Genomic DNA, 21778 nt, shown 5'->3' on the forward strand with positions numbered 1-21778 from the left:
TAAAATTTGGGACCACCGGTGGCAATAAACTTAGTTGGGATTATTACTCAACAAGAAAATTAAATAAACCCTGAACCCTTATGTTCGTAAACTAACTCGTTTAGGAACACCTGGGTCGGCTTGTTAGGGATGACACAGTTAATTACCAACAAACCGAATCAAACCAACAAACCGCATCGAATTGCTTGTGCACATCCTTAAAATGTACCAATTTGTTCACCTACATTATAAAAATTAATCTGATTATGTCCTCGTGATGGAGATGCATAACTTATATGATTGTTTATCATTTTTTAAGTACAATTCGATCAATAACTTTGTACTTCATCTTGTGTACCACACTCCACAATATCGTTTTCTTCTTTCAATTGATGATTAGTGTCGTAGTTTGACTAGTTTCCATTCCTTGTTCACGTCATTACCTTTTTTCTCAAATTCCTTATAATAATTTTCTCATTTTGCTATTTGGTGTTTGTTATCTTGTGAACTACTTTTCCATTCAAAGTCAAAAAAATCGGAAAAGAATGGCGGATGATGTTTCTTCTTCCCTGGTCGGAAAAGTAGTGGACTTATTGTTTGGTGCGGCTAAAAAGGTGATTGGCTACATGTGGAATTGCTCTGAAAATGTTAAAACTTTCAAAGAAGAAGTTGATAAGCTCACTGCTATGAAGGATACGCTTCAAGGGACGAATAGAGTATGCTACACGTGAAGGGAAAGTTCCTGGAAAAGATCTGATAAAATGGATAAATGACGCAAACGATATGATATCAAAAGCCACAAAGGTGATTAACGAAGAAGAGGAATCCAAGAAGACTTGCTGCAACTTACGATTCTGTCTCAATTTGGGCACCCTCTATCGTTACGGTAAGACGACAACAAAAGAAACTTCTTCTCTTCAGAAGCAACAACAAGATGGTGAGGGTTTTAAAAATTATGTCTTCGATCCTCTTCCTACCCCGGGATTCATAGACCTCTACCAACCAAAAGATCTTGAAAACATGGATACCCAAAAGTCAACTTTGAAGACCATTATTCAAGCCGTAAAAGATATACAAATAGTTGGAATAGTTGGATTAGGGGGTGTGGGTAAAACTACCCTAGCCAATGAAGTTTCTGCAAAAGTGAAGAACCAGTTTGATTACATTGAATTTATAGTAGTCTCACAAGATCTTGTTAAAGAAAAGATTGAAGTAGCAGCGAAAAGAATAATAAATGGGCAAAAGGTTCTGATCATCCTAGATGACGTGTGGAATGAATTTGAGCTAGATGAAGTGGGCATTCCATGTGGGAGTCGCTACATGAATTGCAAGATTTTGCTTACGTCTAGAATCAAAGATGTGTGTAAGGCAATGAATGCTACGGTCATTGAATTAAACCCTTTGAAAGAAAAAGAAGCATGGGCCCTTTTTGAACAAGTGGTTGGTGAACGTGAATGGGATGATACATTGAAGCAAGTTGCTTTGGGTATTGTTGAAGAATGTGGTGGATTGCCACTTTTTATTCAAGCTGTAGGAAAAGCTTTGAAAGACAGAAATTATAAGTTGGCGATCAGCACTTGATCGGCTGAGAGATCCAACCGATGAGGAAGCCCCTTTCAAAAGAAAAGGAATAATGCAATTAAAGCTAAGCTACGACAATCTGGAAAGTGAAGTTGCTAAATCGTGCTTCTTATTGTGTGGTATGTTCCCAGAAGATGCCATCGTTAGCTTTAAAACGTTGACAAATTACGGGCTGGCTCTAGGGATATTTAATAATCCCTATATCAATATTCAAGAAGCAAAATATAGAGTTCAAATGGCCGTTGACTACCTTAAATCATCTTTCTTGTTACTAACTGAGAAAAACAATGGTGCAATTATTACAAATGGAACAAATGAAAAACTCAAAATGCATGATCTTGTTCGTGATATGGCCATACTCATTACTTCTAAAGGTGATGACAAGTTTTGGGTGCAGTCCGGAAATGGTTTGAGAGAATGGCAACCAAGAAAACACTTAGAAAGCTACAATAAGATATCGGTCATGGGAAATGAAATCAGTAAGCTTCCTGATCATGAACTTCTTTTCCCAAAGCTAGATACTTTTCTTATACAAGACAACGAACTTTCAGTCGTTCCCGATGATTTCTTTCAACATATGCAAAAACTTTAAGTTTTAGATATGTCGGGTAAGAAGACTTCATCTCTCCCACGATCACTAGAGCAGCTTAAGGAGCTCCTCATGCTAGATCTATCTAGAAATGAATCTCTCTGTGAAATTTCCATACTTGGGAAGTTAACATGCCTCGAGATTCTAAACCTCAGAGAAACTGGAATTACAGAAATCCCTAAAGAGATTGGGCAATTGACCAATTTAAGGCTGCTAGATGTTTATGACTGTGATCTTTCTTTTTTAGCACACGGTGTCATGTCAGAGCTCATTGGGTTGGAAGAGTTGTATGTTCGGTTGAAGAAGGATGAGGATTATAGTTTTCTTAGGGAACTAAGTAAATTGCAGTCCCTAAAAGTTCTGCATTTAAGACTTTCGAGACTGGATTATATTCCTGAGGATTTCCATATTAAAACATTGATAGAATTTCAAATTCAGGACGATTTCGACCATTTCAAGAAACATGGTGTAAACGCTGCTTGAAAATGTCAAAAACTAGCTTCCCATTCACGATGCCAATTATGAAAGTGATTCAGGCAAGTGAAGAGTTACACTTGAATAAGATTAAAAATTTGGATAATATCCCACCAGTTTGCCCAGCAGGTTTTGAAGAATTAATGTATTTAGAACTCTCGGAGTGTGAAAATGTTAGAAGCTTGGTGAAGACATGTGACCTTACATTGAATGAACATGGTAAAAGGAAAACAAATAGAGTGTTTTTTCCCAAAGTGAAAGAACTAAATTTGTCTGACCTGAATAAGTTGGAAGTTCTATGGGATATACCACATGAATATAAAATCTTTTGTAATCTTGCCAAAATCCACATTGCAGATTGTGACTCCTTATCGGAGTTATTCCCTGTAAGTGTAGCACAAGGGCTTGAGAATATGAGAATAATAAGAATTGTGGAATGTAAGAGTATGACGGTCGTTATTTCGGCCGGCAATGAGCAAACAACTGGAGTTAAAACTGGCATGCTCCCTCTTAGACAAATTGACCTTATTGATATTCCCAAATTGGAGAGTTTCTACTCTGGCCATTCTATCATCAAATATCCATCTTTGAAGTTAATTAGAGTGGAAGAATGTCCTAGCATGAATAGATGGAGTGATGGAGATAGTCATATGCCCAATCTCAAATTTAAGCATGAAAGCAAACCGTATAGCAATATTAATGATTATATTAAAGCAGAGCTTGAGGTATGAAAAGGAATGTCCTAAGAAATCAATAATATTGTTTTTCTATTATGTAACTTAACTTGTTACTTTTACAGCGGAACAAATTGTTGAATATATATGTCAGATGTAGGGATGATACAGAGGGTATGTAAACGCATTCATCTTTAGAATTTCTATGACGTGGTATACTACAAGTCCACATGACTTATTTACGATTTTTTTGCAGATGAAATTACTGAAGAATGAGTTGGTACAAGCTAGGAGAATGCAATTGTTGGTCTTATACAAGGTAGGCTAGCTGATCATTTAACTTCTTTTAATTTTTTTATTTAAGAAATTATGTTTTGTGTGTTTAAAATAAAATGATTCTGTTGTAGTGTAGTTGTTTTATGTGTTCTAGATGCTATATAATTATAGATATTGTTTCATTGTCTTATATTGTAGGTATGGAGGCATGGGCGGATCTACATTCAATGGTACAGGTTCACTGAAACCCACTGAGTTTTGGATTTTACGTATAACACCTTAATAAAATATGAGAGTGAACCCATATATATTTTAAGAGTGAACCCATAAACAAACCGAATCTATAGTCCATTGGTAAGCATTGGGCATTCCAACTGTCAAATCCCGTGTTCGAATCCCTCTTCAGGCGGGTTTTCATGTGTTTTTGTTTTGTTTTAAATTTTAACGGTTAAGTAATTAGATTTTATACCCTCCTCTTAGTTATATTTAATTTTCAAGCATGTAAGTAATATGTCATTTATGCAAAAAAAAAAAGTCTCACTCTAGTTTGCTGGTAATGTGACTATCATGATGTTTTGAGGGTGCATTAAGGTTTCTTTAAAGATAAAATAATTTGGGTATGTTTGATCTCTGGTTTATTTAGAGGGTTTCGATTGAAACCTAAAACTTTTTTTTTCATGATGGAAGTTAATATTTCAAGCAAAATGATTATTCATTAGTGTTAGATGTGTAATCTAACAAACTAGCAGTTGTTACATAATTATTCACCATGAATAAAACAAGAGAAAGAGAAAGATTGGAATAGATTTAACCTTCATAATTGTATTATGTGTTTTTTTAATTTCTAATGATGATGTTTGTTTCTTTTGTTATTGTGTCGTACTTTTATTATGTGATAAACTTTAACCGAACCGGCAACCAACCCGAATCGCCGACCCAACCCGAATAGTAAACCCACTGGAAAATATTCATGGATTCACCGGTGTTAATGGAGGTGCTCTTGGATTAGAAAAGATGTCATGCATATCTTGTCGTATTAGATATTTACTTTTAAGACAAATAACGTGTCTTATTTGTAGAGATTGCTGTATAAGTGTTAATTTTTAAAGTATTGATTTAACTTTTCAGAATATTCATTTTCAAAAGTTAAATGAATTTCCCACGAACTCTTCAACGGTTATTCCTTACTCCCAACTACAAATTCTCATCCCCCCACCCCACCCACCACACACACACACGATATTTTCATTCAGATTTTTAATCTTGAGAAAAATATGTAAAACCAATGCTTACATAACTGGACAGGACGGCCTACCGGTTCATCGGTTCAACCGGTCAAACTGGCCGAACAACTTTGGTAAAAGTAATTACAGGTCGGGCTAGAAAAATGATTTTTTAAAAGAATAAAATTTTCCATAGAAACCGGTTGTCCGGTTTCCAATCCGACTGGCCGGTTCCATGGGAATCGAGCGCACTGTGTAGAACCAGACCGATCGGTGGACCAAATCCCGGTCGGACCGGTCCGGTCTCAACAACACTGTATTATACCCAACTTTTCTAATTGAGAGTTACATATAAAGAGCAAAAACAATTTTAAATAAGCAAATAAAATAAAATAAAAACTATTTAAACTGGAGGTTATTTAAGTTATTACCAAATCACCATGTATCTATCGTAAATGAACTTAAATGGGCTGACAATCTAACATGAAACACAACATGCCTTTAAGTGTATCCAAGATTCAATCCATTAGCATGTCATTCCGACACGTTAGGCACCCTTCAAACCCCCTATCATTAGACAGGTGGCATCAAATTTTGATAAATGGATCATATTTTTCCTATATTAAGTAGCAACAGACACTCTCCTTAAATATTCATTGTTTCACTTTGTACTACCTTAAATTGTTGTTTTTACTGCCTTTCACTGCACAAGCCACTACTTTGGGTTGCAATGTGCCTAGCCACGCGCTTTCTTTTTCCTCACTCCTTTGTTTTTTTAGAGAAAAAAAAACGGAATATTTTATAAAACAAACACACTAACAAGTTGCTAGAAACAAACGACCAAATTACCAAACACCATCATGTTTCACTGATGATTTTATCAAAGAACTCCAATCGGGATCAAAGCCAAACGAAACCAAATTGGGATCCTTGGGATGATCAACTTCAAATCCGGCCTTCTAATTATACAAGTCTCCCCGGTTTAAGTGTAAACGAATTGCCTTGAATAAGTTTCCCTTTTTCCTTTCCATATATGATTGACGAACCAAATAATATTGTCTAAATTGAAACGATTGCCAGACTCCGAGCTTAGATTCAGATCCGGAACTAAGACTCGATCTCTTTGGCCGGGATTGAAAGTTGAAACTTCTTTTTGGACTTCAAGGAGTTCACCGCATTTCCCACCCTACCTAGCCTCAAACTTAAACAAGTCCAACCCACTTTCATCCTTAGATGACTGCACGTACAACACTTCCATCCTTCTTGAATCTAGCCACATTCATCACACCAAGAATCGCCTCATCAGTCTTGACATCTTTTATCTCTTCAATCGCCTTCTCCGAGTCCTCAACTCCCCGCATTCTTACGAAACCAAAGAAACGCCTTGTTTCTCCCTCCGATCCTCAACCCTTGTTTTACCCTTACAACAGGATTATCCAAGTATATAGCGGTACGCAACTTTCAAGTTCAGTAGCATTAGCCCAATAGCGTATGAGGCCAGTGATTTAAATTAGACCCACAACATGTCAATCAGCCCATATACAGTTTCATTTTCGTCCATTCCGGTAACCCAACTGATCATAACCAGTCAACTAGACCAATTTAAAACCACATGCATCTAATCAGTTCGGGTCAAAAATTTTGGCTTTACGGTTTGGTTCTTAAGTAATAGTCAAAGTAGTAGATTATACATAAATTGCATTATTTAGTTGATTGAAATAGAATGTTTGGCACATATAGTTACATATATAAACAGCTTTCTTTTAATATGTATTCGTTAAAATGAGCCCAGGCGCCATAAACATTTTAACCACTCTAGCTTGATTTCAGTCTTGTGATAAGTGTTACTCTGATCAGTTTTCCCACGTACTTTCTGTAACGTTGTTCAATGAAAAGGTCAGGGAGTACTTTTGAGCATTTTGTCCGAAAAGTTTGTTAATGACCGTTGGTTCCAATCAGGTATAAAATTAGTGCTTGTTTGTAACGAGTAGTATTTGATTCAATTCTCATTATTTTGTAAATCAATTTCTTTCGATAATTATTGTTTCTCTGAACTCGTAATCCATATTGAATCATTTGCCTTATTCATTTCATTTTTCATTGTTGTATTCTTGATCTGAGATATGTTCTAATCTTCGGTGTTACACGATTAATTATGCTAATTGAGGCTAGCTACAGGTAGTGGGAGTGGTGGTGCCAACCTAGTATTTGTTTATCTTATTAATAATTATTATAAGTGTGTGTAAATTACCATTTTACCCTCACATGTCTAGCACATGCCAATACTTAACGACCTTTTTGTATGGCCATTAGTGTAAATGACGAAAATCAAATAAACATATCATGTAGAGTACACCGTCTAAAAGTAAACTTTTAAAGGATCTGATCCGTAAATCAACTATGTTTAAAGAACAAAATTTGTATTTCTGTCAACAATAAAAACAAAGAAAATATTTAGTTTGTGTGCACACTCGTTTTTCTTTTGTTTTTTTAACCCTATTTTTTAATCAATTAATATTGGAAATACGAGAACCTCAAGGAAAAAAAATGTTATGAATAAATTAAAATAAAATAAAGTTTCAGGATAAACATGACGTCTTTTTCTTTGGATTATTGGAGAATCTGATTAAAGAGAGATGATCAACAGAAAAGAGAATAAAGCAAAGTGGGGAAAATTTTGATTCCGGCTTATTTGTTTCTTCTCCACTTGTTTTCTTTTGCTTTGCATATTTTCAAAATTTTCATGTTTATTCTTTAACTAGTATAAAGCCCGCCGCGATGCCATGGGGGCATAAAATCATACCAAGTAGCGTCCATACAATACCACCACCAGCGACCACCAAAATAAAAAAAACTCGTATAAAAAGAAGAATAAAAAACGAAAATATAAAATCGAATGAAAAGTAGACGTAAAACGTTGAACCATGCAAGTTAAATGTAAAAGACAGAAAACAATAACTAAGTCTATCTGGAACTCACGCGTTACGACGGGGCCATTAAACAAGGAAAAAATATGCGTAGAAATGTTGAACCGTACCCGCACACTGCAACGTGTTAACTCGCATAATATAGAACGAAACACAAAATAAAAAATTTGTAAAAGTGAAAAGTATAGAGAAAATAGTTGAAAGTAAAAATAATGTTGAGGTTATATTTGTTAAAAATAAAAAAGTATAGAGAAATAAGTTGAACGTAAAAAAATGTTGAGGTTATATTATAAATGGTGTAAAAGTTTTGGGTTAAAAGTAAAAATATTAAAGAAAAGGAATAACAAAACCAAAAAGTGGGTACAACTTTAAAAACACAATACAATATACAACTTATGATGCATACATAAGTTGCTATATATATATATATATATATATATATAATGGACATAAGGTCCGGCATGTGCAATTTTCAAATTTTTATATACTTACTCTTAACTATTAAGTTTAGTTTTATTAATATATATTCAAGTTAACTATTTCATCATCCCAACATACTTAATTACCATTTATTATAATGGGATGTGAACTAATATAAATAAAATTAACCTACTCATTAAACACACAAATAACTAATGTAATGACACATTTGAACTAAATTAATTAAGTTATAAAAAATAAAATAATGTAACAATAATAATTCCACTAGTGTTAACATTATTACTCTACTAATTTATACATTTTCCGAAATAAAAATAATTTGTATTTGATCCATACATTATTATTATAATATGATTTAATTAAGATAATTTACCTATTTCTTATCTGATGTAACAATTTGCATACCAAATATGATAAATACGATATATTAAATAAAAAAAGTTAATTGCATATACTTATAGTTCTGTAGAACAAATATATGGATGGCAATGGGTATGGACCGGGTGTTGCTAATCTCATAGCCATACCTGATTGTAAAATTCAGTCTCATAGACGGCCCATTACCCATCGAGTATCAGATATACCCATGTGTATCGGGTATACCGTTAATTTGTTAAATACGCTTTAGGATTTCCAAGTATATGACACATTACATACAACGCTATCATAAATAAATACTATTACTTTGAATTTTATATAACTTTATGTATAAACACGATAACATGTAAAATATAAATAATATTTTTTAAATACATATCTTAAATGCAAAATAAATCTTTTTTCTTATAAATGTTGAATGAACCCACAAAAATGAAGTGTTATTAGGCGGAGGTTAAGGAAAAATAAAATTAATAATTAAAAATTTTCGGGTTTATAATTCGGGTATATAGTTCGGGTAAATGGGTATGCGTTTTCGGAAAATCGGTCCGGGTATCATACCCGGCTTGTACCCGTAAAAAAAATCAAAACTAGTCCCATATTTGGCCTAATACCCGTCGGGCTTCAAGTATACCCGTCCCGATACTTTGGGTTTCGGGTATACCCGTCGAGCTTGGGTTATTTTGCCATCCCTAAACAAATATCTTTAATTATGTTAAAATCATCTACCTTTTAGAAAGCTCTACCTACAAGTGGCGATGTATTATTTTGTGTAGCATTCAACTGATAACTAGTGTCCTTGTTTCTTGGTTCACCTCATACCCTTCTTTTCAATTTCCTTACAATTTATCCCTAGCTTTTACAATATCGTTCTTGATCTTTGTCGATTGTATATTGTTTTGATAGAGTTTGTAGATCTAGATACTCTCTACCTACAAGAGGTCATGGAGGTTGTTAGTTCCACAGTTGGAAAAGTAGTGGACTCCTTGTTTGGTGTGGCGATAAAGGAGATTGGCTACATGTGGAATTCCGCTGAAAATGTTAAAACTTTAAAAGAGGAAGTCGACAAGCTAAACGCTTTGAAGGAAATGCTTCAACAACGAATAAATGGCGCTAGACATGAAGGGAAGGCTCCTGGAAAAGATCTGGAAAACTGGATGGAGAATGCAGATATAAAAATATCTGAAGCCACAAAGTTAATTCCTGAAGAAGATGAATCCAAGAAGACTTCCTGCAACTTACGTTCTGTGTCAATTTGCGCAACCTCCATCGTTACGGTAAGATGGCAACAAAAGAAACTGCTTCTCTTCTGAAGCAAAAACAAGACGGTGAGGGTTTTAAAAATTATGTCTTCGATCCTCTTCCCACCCCAGGATTCATAGACCTCTACCAACCAAAAGATCTTGAAAATATTAATACCCAAAAGTCAACTTTGAAGACCATTATTCAAGCTGTAAAAGATCTACAAATAGTTGGAATCGTTGGGTTAGGTGGTGTAGGTAAAACTACCCTAGCTAATGAAGTTTCTGCAAAAATGAAGAACCGGTTTGATTATATTGAATTTATAGCTGTCTCACAAGACGTCGTTGTAGAAAAGATTAAAGAAAAGGTTCAACAGCGAGAAGAATACAAAACGGAGACAGGGTTCTCATCATCCTGGATGACGTATGGAAAGAATTGAAGCTAAATGAAGTGGGCATTCCATGTGGGAGTCGCTACATGAATTGCAAGATTTTGCTTACATCTAGAAGGAAAGATGCGTGTGAGGCAATGAATGCTAAGATTATTAATTTAAATCCATTGAAAGAAGAAGAATCATTGACTCTTTTTCAAAACGTGGTTGGTAAATGTGAATGGGATGACACATTGAAACGAGTTGCTTTGGATATTGTTAAAGAATGTGATGGATTGCCACTTTTTATTCAAGCGGTGGCAAAAGCTTTAAAAGGCGAAGGAATTGAAAGTTGGGAGGCATGTAAGGCCCCGTTACCGGTAGCCCTACTTTCGTGTTGGATTTACTCATAATCGCAGTTCTAAATATCAGAGTTAATTAAAGCATTCGCGGAATATAAAAACTTTCATAAAACATTTCATAATAAAACACGCATTGTCTTAAAACATCATTTTGTCTTTCAAAATAAACGAAACATTAAACTTAAACGTCTTGAGTCTTCCGATGCAAGCCTCTTATTCAGTGCCACGTGTCTCCTCAAGCGAGCTGCCTCATTCTACTCACCTGCGTGCATACTAAAAGTCAGCTACGCTGAGTGAGTTCTAGTTAATCATACACTATACAATACACATAAACTTATATTCTTTCATTCATACTTTCATACTTTCATACTTTCTTTTGTATTAACTTACTTTCATATCTTACGTTATAAAGAGCATTACGCCCTACATTCCTCGAGTATTATTAGGGCTCGCTACCCTCCTTCATCGAGTATTATTAGGGCTCGGTACCCTCTTTCCTCGAGTATTATTAGGGCTCGGTTCCCTCTTTCCTCGAATATTAGTAGGGTTCGGTTCCCTAGTTCTCGAATATTAGTAGGGTTCGATTCCCTCCTCGTTACCGTACATCCATCCTTTCCTGCTTTTATTAACTTTATCACATTCATACACATAAGCATACATATCATACTTACCTTATACTTAGCGTTACAACCTGACAGTACGTGCAATATCCGAAGATCGTTCACGTACCGTCAAGCCATCATCATACATTTCACATTATCCACATAAGGCATACACTTATCTCTTAGGATAAGCGTATTAACAAACATATTGAGTATGCACACAGCCCCGAAAACATAACACATAAATGGGGCTAGAAACTCACCTGAACACGGTTACGTTCACCGTTAATCGTAATCCCTTTCTTCAGTTGTGCACGGCTGACTGTATAACAAGTATACGTATCAATTAACTATTACTACTCATATCATCTTTCTAGTCTTAACTACTACCCACAACGAACGGGGTCCGGGGGCAGCGCCCCTGGCAGCGGGGTCTAGGGGCGGCAGCCCCTGGCAGGGTCCAAGGGGCAGAGCCCCTGGCTGGGGTCGAGCTGCCAAGTCAGCTTGGAAAAATTTTATTTCCATTAACTGTCTTAACACATTTTTCATTAGGTTTTTAATTTATTTTCTAATCGAACTTGACTTTAGGCGAAGTTAAACCTTAGGCGAACTTAGCTTTAGGCGAAGTTAAACCTTAGGCGAACTTAGCTTTAGGCGAAGTTTAACCTTAAGCGAACTTAGCTTTAGGCGAAGTTATCAGTTAGGCGAACTTGGCCGTAAGCGAAGTTATCAATTAGGCGAACTTGGCCTTAGGCGAAGTTATCAATTAGGCGAACTTGGCCTTAGGCGAAGTTACCAGTTAGGCGAACTTGGCCGTAGGCGAAGTTAAGCTTTGAAGGCGAAGTTAAGCTTTGAAGGCGAAGTTAAGCTTTTGCAGGCGAAGTTGCCCAGTTCGCAGGCGAAGTTGCCCAGTTCAGCTACGGGTTTGGTTTTTATCAAGCATTTTGGCGATTTTAATACCCTTGTTATGGTTCGACATCACCCACTAACGTTCCCTAACCATTTTCGGTCGTATATATATCCCGTATATACTATAAAGCTTGGATCTTTAAGTAAAAACGTTCAATACTACGTAAACTTTAAAGGTCAAGAACATACCTTTTGTGCTCGTTTGGATCTCGTTTAACTTGTTTAATCACAACTAATCGTTTACTCTCTCTCGGATCTTGCTCGTTTCTCTCCCTCGGCCGCCGGCCGTATATGGCGGTGTGTGGTGTGTGTGTGTTAGAGAATAAGATGTAAATGAAATGAGGGTTTAGGGGATATTTATATCCCTTAAAGCCCATGGACCTAAGGCCCATTCTCATTTAACCCATCTTAATTAATCTAAGTCCATGATCCGTTCTTTACTTGACATTAATTAATAACGCGAAATCACTAAACGTAACTTTCTTTATTTAACATTATAAATTTTAGGATGTTACAAGGCAGCACTTAATCGACTACGTGCTCCAATCTCTAGGGATGCCGAGTACAAAGAGGAAGGACTACTGCAATTGAAGCTGAGCTACGACTATCTTAAAAGTAATGCTGCTAAGTCGTGCTTTTTATTGTGTAGTGTGTTCCCAGAAGATGCAGACATTGAAATTGAAAAATTACCATACTATGGATTGGCTCTAGGGATGTTTGATCCCGATTGCAACATTCAGGATGCAAAACATATAGTTCGAAAGGCTGTCGACACCCTTAAATCTTCCTTTTTGTTATTGCCTGAAAAAAATAATGAAAAAGATATTTTCAAAATGCACGATCTTGTTCGTGATATGGCAATACACATTGCTTCAGAAGGTAAAGAAAAGTTTTGGGTGCAGTCGGGAAAAGGTTTAAGAAAATGGCAACCCAAAAAACACTTAGAAAGCTACAAGAAGATATCGCTCATGGGAAATAAAATAGGTGAGCTTTCTGATCATGAACTTCAGTTCCCACAGCTAGATACTTTTCTTATACAAGACAATGGACTTTCAGTCGTTCCTGATGATTTCTTTCAACACATGACGAAACTTAAAATTTTAGATATGTCGGGTAACAAGATTTTATCTTTGCCACGATCACTAGAGCAGCTTAAAGAACTACTCATGCTAGATCTATCTAGAAACAAATCTCTCTGTGAAATTTCCATACTTGGGAAGTTAACATGCCTTGAGATTCTAAAACTCAAAAACACTGGAATTACATATATCCCTAAAGAGATTGGGCATTTGACCAATTTAAGGGTGCTAGATGTTTGGAAATGTGATATTTCTTTTGTAACACCGGGTGCCATATCAGAGCTCATTAGGCTGGAAGAGTTGTATGTTTGGTTGAAGGGGGATGGGGATTGTAGTTTTCTTAGGGAACTAAGTGAATTGCAGTCCCTAAAAGTTCTGCATTTAAGAGCTTCTAGATTAGATTATATTCCCAAAGATTTTCACTTTGAAACTCTGATAGAATTTCAAATTCAGGATAATATGAACCGCTACATTACCCATGGCTGTAGACGCATCCTGTGTATTGCTAAACTTAGCTTTCCATTCACGATGCCAGTTATGAAACTGATTCAGGCAAGTGAAGTGTTGTATTTGAGGGAAATTAAAGATTTTGATAACATCCTACAAGTTTGTCCAGCAGGTTTTGAAGAATTAAGATATTTGGATTTTGGGACGTGTGAAAATGTTAGAAGCTTGGTGAAGACAAGTGACCTTACATTGAATAAACATGGTCAAAGGGAATCAAATAGAGAATTTTTTTCCCAAAGTAAAAGAAATAAAGTTGTGCCTTCTGAATAGGTTGGTAGTTCTATGGGATAGACCACATGAATACATAATCTTTTGTAATCTTGCCAAAATCGAGATTCGATATTGTAACTCGTTATCAGAGTTATTCCCTGTAAGTGTAGCACAAGGGCTTGCCAATCTGAGAGATATAATAATTGACGGTTGTCAGAGCATGGCGGTTGTCATTTCGGCTGACGATGAGCAAACAGCTGGAGTTAAAAATGACATGCTCCCCCTTAGTAGTATTCACCTTTATGACCTGCCCAGACTGGAGAGTTTCTACTCTGGCCGTTCTATCATCAAGTATCCATCTTTGAAGTCAATTTACGTGAAAAAATGTCGTATCATGAATAGATGGAGTGATGGAGATAACTACATACCGAATATCAAATTTAAGCATGAGGAAAAACCGTATAGCAATATTAATGATTATATTAAAGCAAAACTACAGGTATGAAAATGAATATGCTAATAAATCAGTAATACTGTTATGCTATTATGAGTCTTAATTTCACTTGTTACTTTTACAGGTGAAGAGATATTTGGATATAGATACGTACTGTAGAGATGGTATGCAGGGTATGTAAACACATTCATCTTTAGGATTTCTATAATGTGGTATACCTACAAGTCCACATGAATTGTTTATGGTTTATTTGCAGATGAACTTACTGAAGAATGAGTTGGTACAAAGAGAATGCAGTTGTTGGTCTTACACAAGGTACGCTGATTAAACTTCTTTTAATTTATTACTTTTGACGATAAATCAATCATTATCTATCTATAATCTATAATATATCTATATCTATTATAATATATATAAACGAAACCTATAAGATCCTTCGTGTCACGCTCCAGTTGCTCCCCCCCCCACCCGAAAAAAAAAACACCCCTATCGAGCCACCAGATTGCTTCAATTGAAAATTCTGGCTTCTCGTGCGTCTTGCGGGTCTCGGATCTTACCAAACCCGGATAGCCTACATGTGTTATAACATGCTTAGGTTTTACAAAGCAGAAGGTGAGGGTTTAATATAGCAATCCGTAGCTTAGTTGAATTTGCAGGCTCTTAATTGCTGGATTTAATAGGTTTTTGATGTCATTTTACCAGTTTTTGATACATAGTTGATGTGAAAATTCATGAGTTAATCTTATGGGTGGATTATGCTTATATTGCTACTTGCATGTAATCTCATCTTTTTAGTTAGTTGAGAATCATTAGGCTTCAAAGCAGAAAGTGAGGTTTTAACCTAAAAACAGTCTTCATTAAAACTGCAAATTATCAATTGTTGGATTTAGGAGATTTTTGAAGTCATTTGAGCTGTTTTTTATTTCAGTTAAGGTGAATATTCATGAACTGTTAGTTTAGGGTCTACTACTTTAGTCACTTTCTAGAAGAAGTTGCATGCTATCTCATATAATTGATAAGTTGAATTGAATCATTCATATTTTCATATCTTTCTAGCATTTATAACTCCATTTCATGTATCTCTGAGTTAATCCGGTTAATTGGTCAGTTTTCGGTGCGGTTTTATAATTCCATTTCATGTATCTCTGAGTTAATCCGGTTAGTGGTCAGTTTTCAGTCAGGTTAACTGAACCGATTTCAGTGGATATTTTGCAGATTCTGAATTTTGGTTTTCGGTTTCGGTGGAGTGGAATAACCGAACTGAACCAATATATGAAGTTCAACAATTTAACATTAATGTGAAATTTGTAAGATTTGTGCAATTTTGACCTAAAAGTCAACAGTTTATGACTATTAATGTAGGAATATTAAAGAATGGCTGGATTATGTATGTGGTTAGCAATTAATCAACTAGTTAAAAGATCAAACAGTATAGTATAAGGATCTGAAATTAGGGCTTAAATATATCTTGAATTACTAGAAGTAACTGGTACTTTTTTAAATAGTACGCATGTTAGATGGTTAGGTCTAAGTCATGTATTATATTGTGTTAATCGTGCGCACAAATTGGCGGTTTCATCTTGGGAACACCCGGTTTATTTTGATTTGATGCCAATTCGCCTTAATTGCCTTCCTAATCTTGTTATGCATGAACCTGAACGACTAATACATGTTATAACACTAACTTTTCCTCCAAGATTGAGTTAATTTTGTTGATTTCCTTGATTTTATGCCTAAAATGATTATTATGCAATTAATACTCAATTATAACGATTTCGTTTCCTCTAAGCCAGTTCCTTCTATATAAAGATTCCGTAGTCTCTGCACAATGTTTAACCCACCTCAAGTGGCTCTCAATTCCGGCCAATTGTTGTTATTTTCTCTAAGATTGTGAAGTTTGACTTTCAAGTGTTTTGGAGCTTTATGCGTACACAAAACACAAGATTTATTTATTTACTCAAGTATATTATCAAACTCAATTTCGTTATTTGCATATTGTGATATTGCTTGATTAGCTATTGAATGCTATTTGACTATGTGTTTACAGTTTTACGATTGGTTGATATCTCATCCTCATCCTCATGGTATGATTATACGCTGAAGTAACTCGACACCATTTTTGGGTAGGGAGAAAATACACTTTTTATTTATGCTATGCTATTTAAATTAATACACATTATCGTAAGTAATTGTTGATTTTAGTATTATGTATATATTTAAAATTGTGATTACTTGCTCAATATTATGTTGACAAAATATATCTATTTTTACACATATCGCAGGTAGCTATATGAGATGATTGAAGATGCAAGAAATTATTTGAACCTTAGGATTTATTAAAAATAAAAGAACAATGATGTTTATTTTGAGATTGGTGTAATGCTTTAGTTTTTGTTTGTTTTGTGAATCTTTGTGTATTCTGATATGAAATAAATTAATTAGTTATTATCACTATTTTTATCTAGTGTCATTTGAGCTATAATACAAATATTGTCGTGCCCCGACATGTTCTGTCATTAGGTTGGAGTGTGACAGGATTAGTGTTCTTAATATGATTAATCTTTTGGCTACCAATTACAAGACTAATTATCATATATTATCCTTTTATTATTTGTACGATCGTATGATTTCACGCACCTGTCTCGATCGTTTATCAAGAGAAAATTCATTCGATATTTATATCCAATACTGAGACCTACATTTTATCCTTCGCGCTACGTGAAGGACTGGTCAGAAGGTTGTCGCGCTACACGGCAAAGTTAAAAAATGACAAAATAATCCTAATTGAGATTATAATAAGTTTTCAGCCTCAATTCGTCATATCTTTCATTCTAGAGGCCGTTCTGGACGGCCTAGGAGGCGATTTTGCACCATCTTAGAGCTCTAAGTTCAATAACTCTTTAATGATTGCAACCATTCAACCCAAAATTAAGTTCTTCATCATGCAAATCATGCAGAGGTAAGGCTAAACTATTTGTGACCACTTTGGATGTAGGGTATTTTCATACACTGAATATATCCGTTTTTTCTATCTAGAAATGGATTGAAGTTTAATTAGTTGTGTGATTAATCTAGCTTATTTTTGTGTTGATTGATTAAAGACTTGCTTATATAAGATTCTCATTTATCATTAATTGATTGGGTTTATATTTATTAACATTTAGGAGTAAGTTCTTATAGTCATTTAACCAATTCCCTTTAATCATTGATCTATGTGGAGTTTTATATTAACAAATTGGTATTTAGCTAGATTAAGTTCAGTTGTGTCGATTAATCGGATTAGGTTTTGTGAATCAACACAATCAAACCATTGCCTATGGTAATTATTTATTAATGTTAACCAATGAATCATGTCTATGTCATTATCCAATTGATAGGAATTTTTAGTTGTTCAGTTTATTACATAACCCAAACCTAAAGTGGTGTTACCCTTTTCTTGAATTGTTTACAACCAAAAAGTAATGGTGTTTCATTAAACATAAATCGTTATTCAAACTGTTTGACGTCGCATGTCCAACTTAACATAATTAATTAATTGGAGAACATTGAACTTGATTTGCGCTTTCTATTGATTCCTTGCATATTCGACGTCTTACTCGCCATGGCTAGTGTATGTAACTTTATAAATATTTTTGATTGACCTATCGACATCGATCAATGTTTAATGATGTGATGTTTGTTACACATAAGTAATTGCCTTTCATGTGAAATCTATGGATTTGAAAGTAGAATCGTAAATAAACACGAACGAGGGATGTTCGAACACCGTTTAAATGTAAACGTGACGATTAATATGTGGGCTTAAAAAGTTGATCAAATTAGATTAAATTGTAATATCCCTTAAAAATTTAAATGAATATATAAACAAACAAAGCTAAAATAATGTAAACTAATAAACATAAATGAACGAACATAAATAAACAAAAATGAGTTTAAATAAACTTCATATTCGTATATGAACGAACCAGATATGTGTTCATTTTCGTTCATTTAACTAAATGAACCAAAAATGTTGTTCGTGTAAGCTCGTTTATTTAATAAACAAACAAAAATTTGGCACAAATATATCCAAATAACTAAATGGCTTAAACGAGTCAACCCACGAACCACGCGTTTGACACGAACACAACTAATTTAACTAAACGTGTTTGCTGGTTCTACCTGAAACTTGACCGAGACCCGTTTAGGCTAAAACCCAAACCAACAAGTTTTTCAGGTCATATTTCCATTTGTCATAAAATCACACCGCTAGCCAATTTTTGTGATTCAAAAATAAATCTTTTTTAGCTAATAGTGAATGCAAACGCATTAGTTATCTTTTATATAATTCTAAAAATGACTTTTGATGTTCATGCAGCTTTCTATGTTTAAAAATCTGGTTTCTAAAATGCGATTGGAGATGCAGGTCAGATGGTACTCATTGTGGCCCGTGACATGTTAGAGAAGTATTGAAGTGTTGTAAATAAGTGTTATATAGATATATTATTATCTACAGATTTAAGGTTTCCAGTTTGACTTTTATATTAGAAGTCAAGACATATTAGCTTCACTCATTGCAGTGTTCAATTTTTTGTGCTGTGAAATAGTATGTTAGTTATATGTTTATTAATTTTGGCTTGAACCCATTTCGTTTTGAACCCGATTTGACGTGACTCGCCACTTTGCTGGACGTGGTTACACGTCAAGTATTGTGTTGGTTTGAGGATAAGAAAACTGAAGTTGATTTTGTGTAAGCTTGGGTCATTACAGAGTTGACCCAAATGAATTATGATCAAAATTTGTAAAACATTATACAAATTTATATGCATTTGTGTTTATCTTTGTTGTATCATCTCATGGGTTGTGAAATGATGTTTTATCAGCTGAGACAAAATATAAAAGCACAAAAATCATGATGACTTAATGAAGGAAGTACCCAAATCAAATAAGGTATAAATCTATGCTTGCTTGAATTCGGCAGAAAAATGTATATATTGAAAGTAGATTAAAATTAAAGATCTCATTTTTGCTTGCAAACATATGTGTGTAAATGTGAGTGTATAGACATATAGCCGTATATGTTATACGGCGTGTAACTTACACGCCGGATAACATATACATACGCCATGTATGTTGGGCTTATATAAGTAGTTTTTTTTCTTGTATGTGTAATTGATTCCGAGATAATAAAATTTCCTTCTCTTGCTTCATTTCTTCTTTTCTTTCATGTCATGTTTGTTGGGTTTATAGTGGCTTAATTGGGTCAGGTATAAGACATCTTTGTGGCAGATTAATTAAATGAAGACTAGTGGCAGACCTAACCCATATTATGACCCATTATTAGTTTCTTGGAGATTAAGTAGTAACCCTAATCATGTATCTATTTATACTTAGTCTTGTACATGTAATTCCTCATCACGAGTGAGGCAGAGAGCAATAATAAAAGTATCCTGGTTGCAGCCCGTGAACGTAGATCAGCCGATCGAACCACGTAAATCTCGTGTTCGTTTATTGCATTCATGTTTGTGTTCGGTTAGTGTGTGAGTTTAATCCTAACAAGTGGTATCAAGAGCCGAGGTTACGGTTACACATGGGAGAAACACAATCGCGAGAGAAATTGTTTGGACATAAGGGTTAAGTTGGCAGCCAGCTACTAAAACCTAAGGTGTTCGATCAAAGGTATTTTTTCATCAAACCCGAATGTTGTTTGAATTATCACCCAGCAAATACGAAATAGAAAATAGTTCTTGAAATAGGTTTTCTAGCATTTTGTTTTATGTGAGCACACATAGCCCTGACGCAAGATAAATAAAATATTCAACAAAGTTTTTTTCTTTCTGTTTTGTGTGTAATCATCCCAAGAAAAGAAAAGAAAAGGCAGTAGCTTTTTTATTTTATTTTGAGCATCGATCATCAACCAGAACGAAGCAATTATCTTGTTTTGTAATTTAACAATCTATGATCAGAAAGAAACCTCGGAACAGGTTCGCGTTTCTAGTTTGTTTCAATTTCTGATTATTAATTTGTGCCTTTGGGGTTGGTTTGTGAGTTTGAATTAGGTTTTGATTATTGGGAAAAGTTGAATTCTGTTTGAGATAATGGCTGAGAGCGGAAACTTCAGATTGAGAAGTTTGATGTTAAAGACTTTGGTTGGTGGAAAATGCAAATGGAGGATTTGCTAGTTCAGAAGGATTTGGACATGGTATTGGGTGAAAGACCGGAGAAGATAAAACCAGATGAGTGAGAGACTTTGGATAAGAAAGCCAATGCAGGTATTAGATTGTCCTTATCGAAGGATGTTGCGTTCAACATCTTGAAGGAAACCACGGCGTGTGGGATAATGAATGCTTGGTCTAATATGTATGAAAAGCCTTCGACAGCTAATAAGGTTTTCCTAATTCGTGAACTGGTGAACACGAAGATGAAAGATGGAAGTTCAGTTACAGTGCACATTAACAAAATAAACTCGATTTTGTCAAGACTTGGGTCAGTTAGTATCAAATTCAAGGATGAGGTTCAGGCGCTACTACAGTTATTGTCCTTGCCTGATAGCTGGGACTGTTACAACGATTACTAGTTCTACCGGTGAGTTCACTTTTGATGGGATTCAGGATCTTATTTTAAGCGAAGACGTCAGATGAATTTCAGGTGAATCATCAAGTGATTTAATGTATGTTGGTATAGGAAAGAAAATTAACAGAGGTAGTGGGAGCGGGAACAAGAAAAGGAGTCAGTCTAGGACTCGGAAGGATGTGGTATGTTGGAACTGCAATGAAGCGGGACACTTCAGGAATCAGTGTCCGAATGATAAGAATGAAAAGAAAGAAGTCATCACTGCAGAAGAACGCTCAGAGGATGAGTTTTTAGTTCTTAGTGTTGAGAATAATGTTGATTCCTGGGTCATAGATTCTGATGCTTCATTTCATGCTACCCACAGTAGTGAAGCATTGCAGAATTTGAAGGAAGGTGATTTTGGTAAGGTTAGATTGGCGAACAATGATGTTCTTGATGTTACGGGCATGGGTGACATGAATTTAGTTACTGCAGCCGGTTCATGGACCTTAAAGGATGTCAGAGTGATTCCAAGCTTAAAGAAAAAATTGATTTCTGTTGAGCAGTTGGATGAACAGGGACATGAGGTTAAATTTGGGAATGGGCAGTGGAAAGTTGTAAAGGGAAATCTTGTCATAGCTCGAGAAAGAAAGAGGGGTTCGTTGTATACGGCCAGTTTATCGTCTGAGAGAGTGACCAACCCAGTTCAGAAAAAGAAGAAAGTCCGGTTCACAGAATTTAGTGGGCATAAGAAGGTTTGTTTTGTAGGAGATAAATCCAGAGCCACAGGTTAGATTCAGGTTGAACGTGCTAGAAGAGGTTCATAATATACAGTCAGGGGTTTTCGTAGCAGTGGGAGCACTGGCAATCAGTCAGTCAAAGCTTTAGCCAGAGTTACCAGACAGTGGGTTAAGAGAACCAGTATTTCAGCAGTTAAAGTCTCTCCAGAAGATTACCTGCTTAATATGGA

At 35.1% G+C, this 21778-nt stretch overlaps 2 pseudogenes across 1 annotated transcript; both read left to right on the top strand.

The window, feature by feature from the left end:
* The first annotated feature begins 524 nt into the window (after positions 1 to 524).
* Positions 525 to 3828, top strand: LOC143537459 (putative disease resistance protein At1g61300; annotated as a pseudogene).
* Positions 3829 to 9456: 5628 nt separating this feature from the next.
* Positions 9457 to 14733, top strand: LOC143537492 (putative disease resistance protein At1g61300; annotated as a pseudogene). Its single transcript, XR_013136062.1, has 3 exons — positions 9457 to 10517; positions 12550 to 14322; positions 14402 to 14733. The product of XR_013136062.1 is annotated as a putative disease resistance protein At1g61300 (transcript).
* The last annotated feature ends 7045 nt before the right edge of the window (positions 14734 to 21778 follow it).

This window comes from Bidens hawaiensis, unplaced genomic scaffold (assembly GCF_021521415.1).
Source record: "Bidens hawaiensis isolate Kalapana, Puna unplaced genomic scaffold, B.hawaiensis_p1.1 tig00011192_1, whole genome shotgun sequence".
NCBI lineage: Eukaryota > Viridiplantae > Streptophyta > Magnoliopsida > Asterales > Asteraceae > Bidens > Bidens hawaiensis.